The sequence below is a fragment of the Phocoena sinus genome, chromosome 12, assembly GCF_008692025.1.
Source record: "Phocoena sinus isolate mPhoSin1 chromosome 12, mPhoSin1.pri, whole genome shotgun sequence".
Classification (NCBI taxonomy): domain Eukaryota; kingdom Metazoa; phylum Chordata; class Mammalia; order Artiodactyla; family Phocoenidae; genus Phocoena; species Phocoena sinus.
The window spans coordinates 45,909,335-45,923,431 of NC_045774.1; the positions used below are offsets into that span (position 1 = coordinate 45,909,335).

The 14,097-nt window shown below is 41.0% G+C and overlaps 1 pseudogene; it reads right to left on the bottom strand.

The window, feature by feature from the left end:
- Positions 1–11,559: 11,559 nt before the first annotated feature.
- On the bottom strand, positions 11,560–13,544 carry LOC116763590 (annotated as a pseudogene).
- Positions 13,545–14,097: the final 553 nt, after the last annotated feature.

The following is a 14,097-nucleotide window of genomic DNA, read 5'->3' on the forward strand; positions in this document are numbered from 1 at the left end:
CACTTGGAAAGATGCACTTCTCCGTTGGACTTCTGTACCCTTGTGATATGAAGCAAGGTTGGATATATTTTTTAAAAATATCTCAACCATCTGGAAATCTAGTATAACAGCCACCTCAAAGAGCACTTGTGCTTCTCTGCTACAACCTTGTAACAATTAACTTACTTGCAGTTGCTCCTGGTGCTAGGAGCCAGACAAGAAATACTTTAATATAATCAAGGCATAGAAGAATCACAGTTTTATATGAACCTCTAATCAAAGTCAGACCAACAGAGAAATGGAATAAAATAAGATTAGAAAACTTGTGTAGCCTCTGTACTGAAAGCTGCTGATGCTTCCGCAAACTCTCAGAACTCCCTCTTTGAGATGAAACTACGTCAGCCTGCTCAGGAATGATCAAATTACGTAGTGTTGCTATTACTAACATAAACATATGGCTCAGATTTCCATCCAGAGAAATTAATGCTAAATTGGGTGCTTGCTAACATCAGATAGCCTGTACTGTTCTGCATTTATAGATGCTTAAATATAGTTTGGAAAACCTTGGAAAGAGGTATCAACAGAAAAAATAATAATAATAAGATGGATTTTTCACAATCATGGTTGCTTATCCAGTGGAAGATGTTTAAGCGAGTTTTGTTCACATTGAGAGTGCCTAGCAAATAACAGTGGATTCCCTTTTGATTGTACTAAGTGTTGATTTTCTCCATGAGTTGTTCATCCTGTCCAGTGATTGATGGTGAACTTTTCTAAATAAATAGCCCTTTGCCCTTCATTGTCGGTATATGTTGCTTCTCAAGCTTCAGCCTTGGTAATCATCTCTACCGTTTCAACTGGCATTGGTGCTGTTTTCTCAGCATGGAACAGGCATGACACCAGCACATGCTTAGAGGCCAGCTTCTCACTGACTGCACAGTGAGTGGAGTGAGAGTCTTGGGTCTAAATGTCAATCACTCTCATTTAAGCCGTGAAGGAAATCAAACATAAGGAACTTAGCATCAGACTTCTCTATGCCTCAACTCTCAGCTAACCGTCAGAGTAAACTGATTGAATACTACACTCAAGGACATAATCAACACATTATCATTAATTTTATTATAAATCTTCCTAGAGCACTCTACAGCTAATACAGTTTTATACCAGTAACTGTCAAAGTATGCTCGACTGGAACACTGACGTTTCAAAAACTCAGCCTAGGTATTCCACCAGTAAAACTGAAAAATAGCAATCTTTTCCTAGACTCATAGAGAAATTTTTAAAAGTAATGAATAGAAATGTTTCAGTAATAATCTTTTATAGTCCAAATTTTTCTTCAACTTTGCTGCTGCTACCAAGAGTATATATTAGAGTTGATTCTAAGATTCTATTTGACTTGTGCTGTCTTTTATAATTTGTTGCTTTTAGCTCAGTAAGCAAGTATTTCTTCATCACATGCAGAAAAAAAAAGTGTTGCAGTTTCCAGTTGTTAAATAAGTTTGAGAGTTGTTTTAAACCTTGGGGCCTCCTCACAGATACCTAAAACAGGACGCCTGGCCTAGGAGGATGTTTTTAGAGGCAGGTTTCATTTCACTGAAAAAAAAACAAACATAAAACAAAACAAAAAAACAGTCACAGCCACTGCTGATTGAACTAGGTAGAAATAAAAATCCTACGACCTTAATAGCACACTCCACTGGAGGTTTCAAACCTCCTTGTTTAGAAAATGTTTCCTGTTGTCATCAAACAGGTAACCGACCTCTAGAGGAATCTACAGCTCATCACAACAGATCCACTAGGATTCTCTTTAGTAAGTTATTCCTTTTACATCGTGAAAACTTTGCATTTCTTCCAGAGGCTTGGTGGCACCATACGGTTTTGTGAAACAGTTCCAGCTGCAAAGAGTAAAAAACTGTTTAAGCAACGGTGAGGTTTCTGCTGGATTGTAAAGCTGAAACGACACCATTTTGGAAGCCAGGGAATTCCAATTATAATTGTACAAACAGGAACAGGAGTCCCAAGGGAGTGAGAGAGAGTAGGGAACAGAGAGAAAAGGAGACATGCAAACCCACAAACAGACATCAAATTCCAAGTCCATCTTGTAGTCACCTGAAATCACCTCACAAAAACCTTCAACTGATGAAGGTATTAATTTTTCCCACTAATTACACTGTAGTATAGGAAAAAATCTAAGACATCAGGGTCTTTAAGTGATGTGTGTTAAAGCAAAGGCATGTAAATCCATTGTAATCACATCTGATCTTAGATTTGGTACCTGTTATGTTGATGGACCAGCAATTGCCAGAACAGTTTCCACTAAAGCTGATGGAGCCTTGTGAGAGCACTGCTTGGGGTGCTGCCCCTGGAAGAAGGGCCCTGCTGGAGGACAAGCTCCAGGACCGGTGAAAAACTCCTGGGATGCTGCTAAGGGAAGGTAAGAACCAAGGACAAGTGCAGCCCCAAATCCAGTCCTACCAATGAGCTTGTGCTTTGTCCAGTTATCAGTCTGCTAAATTGGATTGTCTTCATAAGCTTAATTTGAGAATTTTCCATGGATGGAAAATTTCATATGATCGTAAATCGTGTCTGCCTGCTGAAGCCTTTTGTACTCTTTTCACACACTCAGCAGCCATTTTCCACTTATGAAAACAGACACAGTCTAAGCAGAAAAGAAAACTTTGCTGAAAACATTCCCTCTAAAAATGACTAAATACAGCAAAATCTTAGCAATTCAGGCTAACAAGGTGAAAATATTTTAAAGCAAATTCATTGCAATTAATCCCAAGTAGGCAAAGTACCAAACTATACTAACAGTGCATTGATAAATAAATATCTAATTGCACCAGCTTTACAAAATAAAAGCCTCCTAATTGGCATATTGTTTTCCTAAATGGGTGTTACTTCAAGTATTTCAAAACAGTCTGTCCTCTTAAGTAGGTTACTCAGGCCCCCTAGTATCTGTTTATGAATTTTTATAGCAAACCTTTCTTTTACAGCTAGTGCAAGGATGAAATTTAGGCCGAAATATGATCATTTGGTAAGGTCCTAATAAATTATACCTTATGGTACATCTTACAAGAACAATTTCTTTATGTTTTATGCTTTTAAAGATTTATTTCCAATTACATTTTATCGTAACTTTAAGGAATAAGAGTGCTATTTCATAATGATTAGAAGTGGATTGGTGCATTGAAAAGGCAGAACTGAACTGAGAGCAATATGCATTTCCCACAGAAAGCACCTGATTGGTATTCCAAGAACAAGTGTCTGTTATTTAGAGTCAGCTCAGTCGAAAAGCAATAGCCTTTCAATCATATCAAGGAGGCAGCAGCATGCTTGGTACCTCATCGGGCTAGTTCCATCACGTCTGAATTTGTGAACCATATCAGTCTACCAGGTCTTGGGGAGCTGTTGGTGAAAGGGTTTATTGTTTCTAAACATACATGTCATTCCCCTTTAAAAACAGTCCACCAAGAAGGTGAGTTGCTCCCAGAAGATTGGTAACATCATTTCAAAGAGCTGGCTCACTTCCAACCTTTCTAAATGCACACAGCTTTGCTTTACATTACCTTTTCTTTAACGGCACCAGAGAACAATCTTTAAGACCAACTGCAAAACTGCCTGTTTCTTTGGTAAGGCCACGTGGATGGCATCCTCCATCTCTGGCTCATTTTTTCCAGGAATGAGGCAAAGGTGTCCTTTCAAAGACAGTTCTCTGGGTATGCTGACCATGGAAGAGTCATACTCTCTCCTTGCCACCAAGCTTCTGGCTATAGGTCCACCCATCCTGAGACTTATATCAGGAGATACAGGAAGAAGAAGGAAACTGAACACAACATTCTCCTGTAAGTAAGGTACCGTAACGTTTTCAAAAGTGTTTAGGAAATATATTTGTTTCATTGAACACAAAGGAAATATAAGCTAAATGTAAGTGAAAGGGGCAAGTCAGTTCATCTCTTTGGGTTTGAGCTTTCTATTAAATAAAATAGGAGCATCAGATTAGGGGATGTTTAAGCTCTTTCAAGATAACATCATACCATCAGATGAAAACGATTACTGGAGCATGCTTTTGACAGTGAATGTCACGGAGTTGAGGGCATGAAGGCAGAGAGGAAAGAGGGGTTAGACTCAATGTACTTAGCTGTTCCTGTGCGTAGAATCTCTCCCCAAAGTTTCATATCTATGGTTTTTCTTTAAGGGATATTCTTTTTTACTTTTCCCTTGTAACTGAATTTTCTTTCTATTCAACTTTATTCTTGGCTCTGGCTTCCATTTTGCCTGTCACTTCCTGCATTAATTAACTTTTGTTGCATAACAGACCACCCTCAAAACATCCTGATTAGCTCAGGATTCTGTTCCTTATCTGGGCAGTCCTTCTGGTCTGGTCCAGCTGGGCTCCACACTGCTGGCCTTCCTCATGCACCTGTGGTTTCTGGCAGGTCAGCTGGTGACTGGATGATCTAAGGTGATCACTCTTAAATGTTGGTGGCTTGTGCAGTTGATCGATTGGTGCTACTTGCCAATACTGACTATTGGCTCAATGACAAAGGTGCCTGGGTTACGTGTGTCTCACCTCTTAGTAGACTCACTCGGGTGTCTTCATGGTAGTCAGAGGGGTGTAAAGAATAGCAAGAGATGGCAAATCCCAACATGCAAGCATTCTTCAAGCACCTGTTTGCATCCTGTTTGTTATTTCTCATTGGCCAAAGTATGCCACATGGTCAAGCCCATAGTCAGCATGAGAGGAGATGACACAAAAGTGTGTATAGGACAGAAAATTATCGTGGCCATTTCTGCAAATATGGACCACATCCCTCAACCGTGATTCTATCACAGTGAAAGTTATAACAATTATAGTAATAATTCACAAAGCAACTTTATCTTCCTCCATTCCTGAAGAAACATAATGATAATAAGAAGGGTGATAGGCAGAATAACGCCCTCCTTCCAAAGACATATACATCCTAACCTCAGGAACCTGTGAATATGTTACCTTACATGGCAAAAGGGACTTTGTAGATGTGATGAAGTGAAGGACTTCGAGATGGGGAGAGCTTCCTGGATTATCTGGGTGGGCCCAATGTAACCACAGGGTCCTTAAAGGTAGGAGAGAGAAAGAGAAAAGGGGACAGTCAGAGAGATGATGATAATGGAAAAATGGGCTTAGACTTTGGGGACCTTCAGAGAGATGCAGCATTGCTGGCTTTGAAGATGGAGAGAGGTGGCCACAAGCCAAGGAATATAGGCAACTTTAAGAAGCTGGAAAAAGCAAGGAAATAGTTTTCCCTAGATCCTCCGGAAGGAAACATAGCCCTGCCAACACCTTAATTTTAGCCCAGGGAAACTTGTGTTGGACTTTTAAATGTACAGAAATGTGAAAGAATAAGTTTTTGTTGTTTTAAGCCACTAAGTTTGTGGTAAGTTGTTCTAGGAGCCTTAGAAAATGAGTGCAAGAAATCAGGGGAAACAGAGCACTAAGCAAATGCTGGTGTGTTTAATCAGCTTATTCTCCTCCAGCATCACAGGGTGAGGAGGCAATAGCCGTCAGTCACAAAGGGCATTTCCAAACAAAGCAAGCAGAAGTCCTGAAGCATAGGACCTGAAGGGTAGCGCCCCTGCAAGTTCCCAAAGGTGAATGCAGGCAGAGTGACCCTCAAGGAGATAATTCCCTGGTCATTGAAACACAGAGCAAGTCTCATTTCTTCTGGGACACCTCCACTGAAGCCCAACGGGTAAGAAACAGTTTAATGGTAAATTGCAGATAACTTTACGGCAAGGTCCAGATTATGTGACATTTAAAAGTATCTTTAACATTTTGGTTTTCACGCGGAAAAACTAAAACATATTCGGTCTTCTTAAAAGTCCATAAAATCTATCCTCGATCCAAAATATCTGAAGTCTCCAAAGATCAGAGCCAGGAGCCTTATTTTAGATTGGTCCCAGGATCTCTTCCAGATGGCCTTGGAAATTGTCCAGTGAGGAAAACAACCTGAGATTCTTTCTCCTGACCTTAATGAAATTCAGAGGCATTTATTGATCACCTAATATGTCCTAGCTTCTGAAAGATTTACCAAACAATTACTAAAGGTCACTAGGAAAGCCAGAGTTAGAGGTGTGACTAGAATACAGCCCTCCAGAATTCCAGCCACTTGTCAAGAAAAGTCTCTAAATGGTTCTATTTATTATTTATGTCTACCTACTTCCTAAAAGGATTTGAGGTGGCAATTTTCTAATTAAAATGTGTTTCTAATCTCTTTCTAATCTTGTTTTATTGGCTGCATTTCAACCCTCTTGTACTTAATCAACCTTGAATGGTAACGTGTATTGAGTCTGTATAAAAATATGAATTAGCATTAAAATTAAAATGTACACACATTTAGTACACATGTAATATTTATGGACATATTTGTATTTGTAAGCTTGTTGAAAGAAGCTAATTATAATAGTTCATTATGGGAGTAATCAAAACCATTCTTTTGTTAGTGATTATCTGTCAAATTTGCACAGCGGCCATCTAAAAATTACATTCCAAAGGTGTCACAGTCCAGCCAAACACAGTGAGTGCACATAAAGAAAAGAAAAATTCAATAAATTAATATTTCAGAAGCACATTAACCGATCTGGAAACAAATATTTTGATAAAAGAATACAATTTGCCTAATTAAAGTGTCATTACATATAGTATAAGTTTCAGTGGTAAAAAATATATGTTTATTTGTCTTGCTAATTCAAGGATTTTGAAGGTGCTCACATGGAAAATATTATACCTGCCACCATTGTGTGCTGTGCATGTGGACATGTGTGTATGTGCGTGCATGCGTGTGTGTGGTTCTTGACAATTCTATAACAGTGTCTCATCCTCATGTGATTATCACATTACTCTTCAGCTTGGTCATCACAAGTCTTCCACCTTGGAATTGTATCAGGTTTCTCTGAAAGCACAGTAATAATTCATTAATATTGATAATGAAAATAATTATATGATAACAGTATAATTAATAACGAAAGAGTGATTAATTCATTCAATCCACAAAGGTTAATTGAACACCTATCACTAGATTCTGAGTTATTTTTCATTATTTATTTATTTATTTTTGGCCGCGCTGGGTCTTCGTTGCTGCGCGTGGGCTTTCTCTAGTTGCGGCGAGCAGGGGCTACTCTTCATTGCAGTGCACGGGCTTCTGATTGTGGTGGCTTCTCTAGTTGCGAAGCATGGGCTCTAGGCACGTGGGCTTCAGTAGTTGTGGCTCGCAGGCCCCAGAACACAGGCTCAGTAGTTGTGGCGCACGGGCTTAGTTGCTCCGCGGCACGTGGGATCTTCCTGGACCAGAGATCGAGCCCGTGTCCCCTGCATTGACAGGCGGATTCTTAACCACTGCACCACCAGGGAGGCCCCATTTTTATTACTTTTAAATTTAAGCATAAATTTAAGAACAATGTGTTTACTTGGTATTATTATCTGCATCTATTGTGCTTGAGGCACTAATTTTAAATTGTGTGAAATTAGTAAGTACAAGCCTCCAAGCCTAAAACTCTGAGAGTATGGCATTGATAACTCTCTCTGGGAAACAACACTGAAAATAAAAGTTTTTTGAGGTGAGGGGCCAGAATCATCATGACAGAATAGCCCCAGTGCTCTGCATGGGAAAGAGTCATGTCATGGGAAAGACTGCAAAGGGACCAGACACCCACTGACCATTAACTGTGTTTATACCCACAGAATGACCAGCTGACTTCAGTTACACAAACCCTTAATTTGGATAGAGTTTGTTGAAATTGGTCAAATTGGTGACTACGTGATTGTCCTCAAAAAAAGTTACTTCAATCTTTCCAATTTCTCCTTCAAACAATATCTTTGAAATATTTGGAGAAAACTTAACAACTCTGTATGTGAAATTACTTCTTTCTCCATCCCTTTGGCTGACTCATGCCCAACATGGGCCCTGGCCCCTGCAATGTGCTCTCAGAGCATTCAGGAACCCTCAACAGCTCCTTAGCTCTGCTGACACACAGCCAGCCAGCACCACAGGGCACCGTCAGGAGTGGCTGTCTGTCAGTACTGCAGCCAACCCTGCTGGGCACTGTGGCTTCCCAGCTGGCATTACCACCATCTCCACTTCCCCAAAGACCTATGGCAATGTATGTATGGGTATGCGTGGTGTGTGTGTGTGGAAGGGGCGGAGCCGGGGGGAGATCCTGTCTCTCCTTATGTTATACTCCCTTTTAAAAAGTACAAAAGCCATCCTATGTAGATACCAAAAAAGTGGCCCCTTCCACTCTGTGTTCAGAATCCACCCTCTCCATAAGGCCAGGCTAGAGTGGAAGACAAATCTGAGTAACAGACACCATGGTAAACTCAGAATCTCATAATAGGTGTTCAATAAACCTTTGTGGATTGAACAGATTAATGACTTTTTCCTTATGATGATGGAGACTTTACTGCTGGATTAAGCTTTTCTGCCTGTCTCTTTCTTCCCTTAGAATGGGACCTCTGCCCAGGAGATTCTAAAGTCCTTTATGCAAATAGATCTCTGGTGGCCAACCCACCATACAGCCAGACGTGTTCCCCAGCAATGGACATAATGCAGGCTTTTGCTGGGCTCCTGAACGCCCATTATACTTTTAATGCATTGTAAGATACAGATGCTAAGAACCAAGGGCTAGCTTCAGACTCTACACTTCAAAGACCTTTTCATGCCAGGAACCAGCATGACAGTTTAAATCACTTCTCTCCTTTATGTCTCATAATATATGACAGTGACACAGCAGATGTCAACTGCTATTTATATGAGTCCTGGCCCCTCAATGACATGGATCTCTAAATTTTCTCTATTAAACTGTTAAATTTTACACTTAATTTAGCATAAAGTAAAATTGTGAATTTCAAAAATAATGACCGAAACAATAAACTAATTTCCACTTTCATCACAGTGAACCATGCTCTGAATATCACTGTTTAGGGTTTTACAGTGTTAAAGGTGAACAGCTTAGTTCACTAATGGTATAGAAGTACGTACAGCTCATTGTCGTTTTTAATTACACTTCTACCTGTTTTTCATGTTAACACATCTTAGCCTGAGAATGTGCAGACACAATACGGTGGACTCAAAGAGAAGTAGACCGTTCACAGGCCACAAAGACACTAGAAAAAAACAGGAATCTTCGTATACACAATAACTCTCCAGTCACAGAGTAGAACAAACACCCACTCTTATTTGTTTTGACACATTTAGGAAATCATTATTAGATATTAATTAAAGAATGATTAAAGCTAATTATTTGATGAAGGCTCCATATGTCCAAATAAAACAACCAGACCATGGATGATCTACTTATTTCTACTCTAATAGTGGAAGTCCCTGCAAATTGAAATTGTCATTCCCTGAATCTAGTTGATTCTTGCGTCTCAGTTGAATGGTTACAACATATAGACACAGGCAAATCTTTTAGGAACATACTTTGATGCATGAATGATTTTGGAAAATTCAGCAAGTGAAGAGGCGGCAGCTGTGAATACATGAACAGTCTTGACCTGAGTATCCACCTGTCAATAGAATTACACCTGTCAGGGCAGGATGGTAATATGGTTAACATCTACCCACTGGGCTGCTTATTTCAGTATCTCACAGCTAATTCTGGCAGAGACTCAAAAGAAATGTTTCTGCCAGTTCCTACCCCTCAGGTTGCAGATAAGCAGCCCAGGTGGAGAACCGTTATTCTCTATTCTAAAATGTAGGTTTTGACTTTATTGTCTTAGTAAACGCAGCATCATTAAGAGAATGGTGTCTTTGGGACTCCACTGGCAGTGCAGTGGTTGAGACACCATGCTTCCAGTGCAGGGGGCACAGGTTCTATCCCTGGTTGGGAAACTAAGATCCCACGTGCCGTGGGGCCAGGAAATTAAAAACAGAGAGAGAGAGAATGGTGTCTTTGTTTAACATTTCTTCTCATTGTAAGCAACTATAGGACAAGTATTGTCATCGACATTTCCCTTTCCCTTGAAGGCCACAGACTCACACTTTGTACCATAGTAAATAAGTAAAAAAAATTTTTTTCAAATGAAAAAATTGTAACTATTTATTTATTTATATAATATCAAGAATCTTGAAAATTAATTATTTGCTGAAAAATAGCTTCTCATGCACAATACCACTCAGAGCCCACCAAATATGGATGATCGTAGATACGTGCATTTAGTGTAGGACCCATCACAGTGGGTGCAGGGAGGGCCATTTGCTCCAAGACTCACATTGACGAAGAGGTCACAGTTGGACTGGTGACATTACCTCCAAATGACATTAGAGTACTGTTCCTGAAAAACTCTGACTTGTTTTTTGACATTTTTTTTTTCCAGACCACCTTTTATTACATCAGAAAAGCAACATTAGGCACTAGATCTTGCAAAATATGTTCTGACCAAGTCTAAACTTTCTGAAATTAAATATGTGTAACCACTGTAAGGTTTTTAGTGAACAAAACAGTTAAATACAAACTTTCATTTGCAAAATAGATTACTGTATAACTGGCAACCTCAGAGCCAAGTGCTAACTTTTCTTGCACAGATTTCAGTGGCAGTGGAATGGGGAGATGTAAATCCTAATGAGTACCAAACTTAATTTTGGCTTTATATATAGAAAGAAACTTTGAGGAAAAGTACCTTTAAATTGAATAGTATCTTTTGAAATAAACAGCTCAGTCCAGCACTTACATATGTGAGGTTTATACTCAACCAGATCTGGGATGAAAATGAAGATTTAGGGTTTACAGTGACTTTAAATCCAGTTTCAAGAGTAGCCAAGTCACCTCATTTCCAGAAAGGGAAGTCTCTTTAGGATGACCACGACACTCTTCTGAAGACACTTGGATAGCCAGAGTTCCTTGGCCACAATTCCACTTTTCCACGACACCGTGCCAATGCTGTAGTGTGGAACTTCCTCTGAAAGGCAGAGCCCTACACCACAGTGCTTCTCCTGGCATTTTCAAGCCTCAAAAGAAGAAAGACCTCCTGCTTCAAGTCTGCAGTTATGGCTCCGGCTAGAGAAGTTAATTAACCCTTCCCCTCCCCACTGCTTTCCCTCCTGATCTCCAGCAGGGAGTAGCAGCTTAACATTCCTTTCAGAAATAAATAGTTCAAATGAGTAATTTAGAGTTAACTTTAAAAGAGCAGCAGAAAACAGCCACTGACCATTATGTTTGCAAATGAGTGAGAGAATGAATACACGTGAACAAACACACAGAAGAATAAAGTAGAATAAATCCTTCGTTTCCCACATTCATCAGGAAAAAATATCTTTAAAAAAGAGTATTAATTAGCATTTGTTCTTGTGTGGGTAGAGAGTCCAGGGCTCTGAGCAGGCATGGCCTTATAAACAGGGTTGCTATAAACAGGGTTGCAAGCAGCCCTCCGCACAGCAAGTCAGGACTAGGGTGCAGAGAGGGGCCTTCATGCACTTCTGACAGCTCAATACCTGTGAGAGAACAGAGGTGATGCAGGGACTTTTTAACCCACAATGCATGAGGTATAGGGAAACGTCCATCTGTGAAAGAACCACCAGCAGCTGGAGGGACCGCAGCACGGCATTCTCACAGCAACTGCTGATGAAGGATTTCCCACACCATCTTCTTCCGGAACAGAGGCGTCTGGTGCTGAGTAAATGTGATGGGTTTGTCCCTAGAGATATAATCTGCATATTTACAAGTAAACATTCCACAATCACTCCCATTCAACTGTTGAGGAATCTCATGTGCCTTCATGTGGTAGTGGGTTCACTCTAAAACATTCAGGTCAATATTTCTTTTGGTCTTACTTTCATCCTTTAAATACTGAAGGAGAATCTCACAGATCCTGTGGCCCTTTTGTCCCATAGAATCCAGATATTTAAGACACATTTTTCTTAGGTCTGTCACTACCAGGCTCCAATGTACCTTCCGAAGAATAGGCACCATAATAAGTTCCTGTTCAAAGAGACTGACCCCTTTGGTCTATCTTTTCACTGCTTGGTAACCCCCAGACTTTAATTTTGGATAGAAGAAAGTACTAAATGCATAAAGTGCTAGATACCCTTGTTTTTTTTATTTCTTTCCACCAGGAGATTCATGTAAAAATTAATGACTTCATCATTGAGCCAGTCATAGTTCTTCAAGGTCTGGATATCTCCTCGAGTGATTCGGAATTTGAAAGCACTATTTAGGATCTCATGCTGTGGGCCATGGCCTAGAGCATTAATGATTACCTTTTCCATGTCCTCTGTAAGTTCAAGAAGATCATATGTCCTTTTATCCCTCTCTTTGCTTGAGCAATTTTTTTCTTTTGTCTCAAGTATTGACATCTTCCTCCTGAGTAAGCCATTGTTTCCACTGCCCAGGTGGAGTCAGGCTGACACTTCTTCAGATAGGTCAGGTTCCAGCTGGAGTCCCCTCCTACCTTCATTTTCAAGTCTGATTCCAACTGTCTTCTCTGTATCAGAAGTTTTCCCCTTTGAACACCTCTTTTCGCTTCTCACTGACCGTAGAGGTCCCCTTGTTTCAACAACTCTGTATTGTTTTGGAACAAACTGAGTTGTTTTGACTCCATGACTTAGCTCTTGCCCCCAGCCTTTGGTCTTTAATGTGTCCATCTGACTTCTTTGAGAACTATGATGAGTTGAAGTTACAGGAGGAACAGAGTTTCCATGACCACCTTCTTTAAGTCACTCTGATAACCTTCGGTATTTCTCTCTTTCCTCTTTTTTTTTGTTTTGTTTTTGTTTTCTTTCTGCGGTACGCGGGCCTCTCAGTGTTGTGGCCTCTCCCGTTGCGGATCACAGGCTCCGGATGCGCAGGCTCAGCGGCCACGGCTCACGGGCCCAGCCGCTCCGTGGCATGTGGGATCTTCCCGGACCGGGGCACGAACCCATGTCCCCTGCATCGGCAGGCGGACTCTCAACCTCTGCGCCACCAGGGAAGCCCTCTTTCCTCTTTTTGAACACCCTCCTCCACAGTACAATGGGGACGCCTCAGACCCTTGCCACCCTCTTCAGAAATCATCTCTGTTACAACCTGTTCCTGAGACTTCCACGTTAAGGAACTCTCCAGATTGCCTTTGCTATGGTGACGGCCACCTGGTCTTCTATTACAGGCTTCTGAGCTCAAAGTAAAACCAAAGGAAGGCAGGACTCTGCATGGCTGATCTCGAGTTACTGTCACCCTGATCTTTGGATGGTCACTTATTCCATTAGGAGATTTATTACCCAGTTTCAACATGTTGTTCCAGGATCCAGAACCTGTCAGTTCAGAAGATGAAGAGTTCGAAAATACCTTTCCTGAAGGAACCACATTCCATGTTCCATTACAAGCAGAAGTTACCACCGGCTTTGTGGTCAGCTGGAATGGGAATCCAAATGAGCTGGCGGCATTGTAGAGACTGTTTTTCACCCGGTGAATAAAGCAATCTAATCTCCGTTTTTGGCTGGCATTTCATCAGCGTCCACTGTAGAAAACAGAGTGAGTCACTCCTGCCTGGGTCTCGTCTGCCAGTTGGTGCCTTTGATGTCCTGTCGTCCACAGTAGAGGCATGGACCACTGCCCATCCACTGACCAAGGAGTGGGATTATCCTTAACCCCAAATCCACTAGTGCCGGAGCCATTCTCAGACCTAGGAGCTCTTCACTGGAGGCCCAGAAGAGAATCCCCAAATCACACAGAGTACAAGGATATTGAGATTTCTGCCCTTGGTTTGGATAACTTGCACCCATGTACCGCCAGAGGAGCACAACCTCATTGCTTCAGTTTTCATAGGGTATCCTAACCGGTTACCCTAGTTTCCCAAAAAGTATTTTTTGACATATTTTGTTAACACACCCAAAACCTCAGAAAATGGTGGTAGGCCCCTCGACCTGTGAGAGACAACAATCTCAGACTCCTGGACCTAAACTCAGGCACCACAAGAGCAGCAGGATGGAGGGGGTGTCCCTTTATCGTATTCACTTTACTTGTCCTAGTCAATTTGGTTGAGAAACAATAGCGTGGGATCCACAGGCCTGCAGGAGAATGCACTTCCTTTCGAGCAGGGCAAGTGCCAGGAGGGAGAGTGCTAGCAGGGAAAAAAAGTACAGGAACACTAACCCATATTCCCATGGAAAT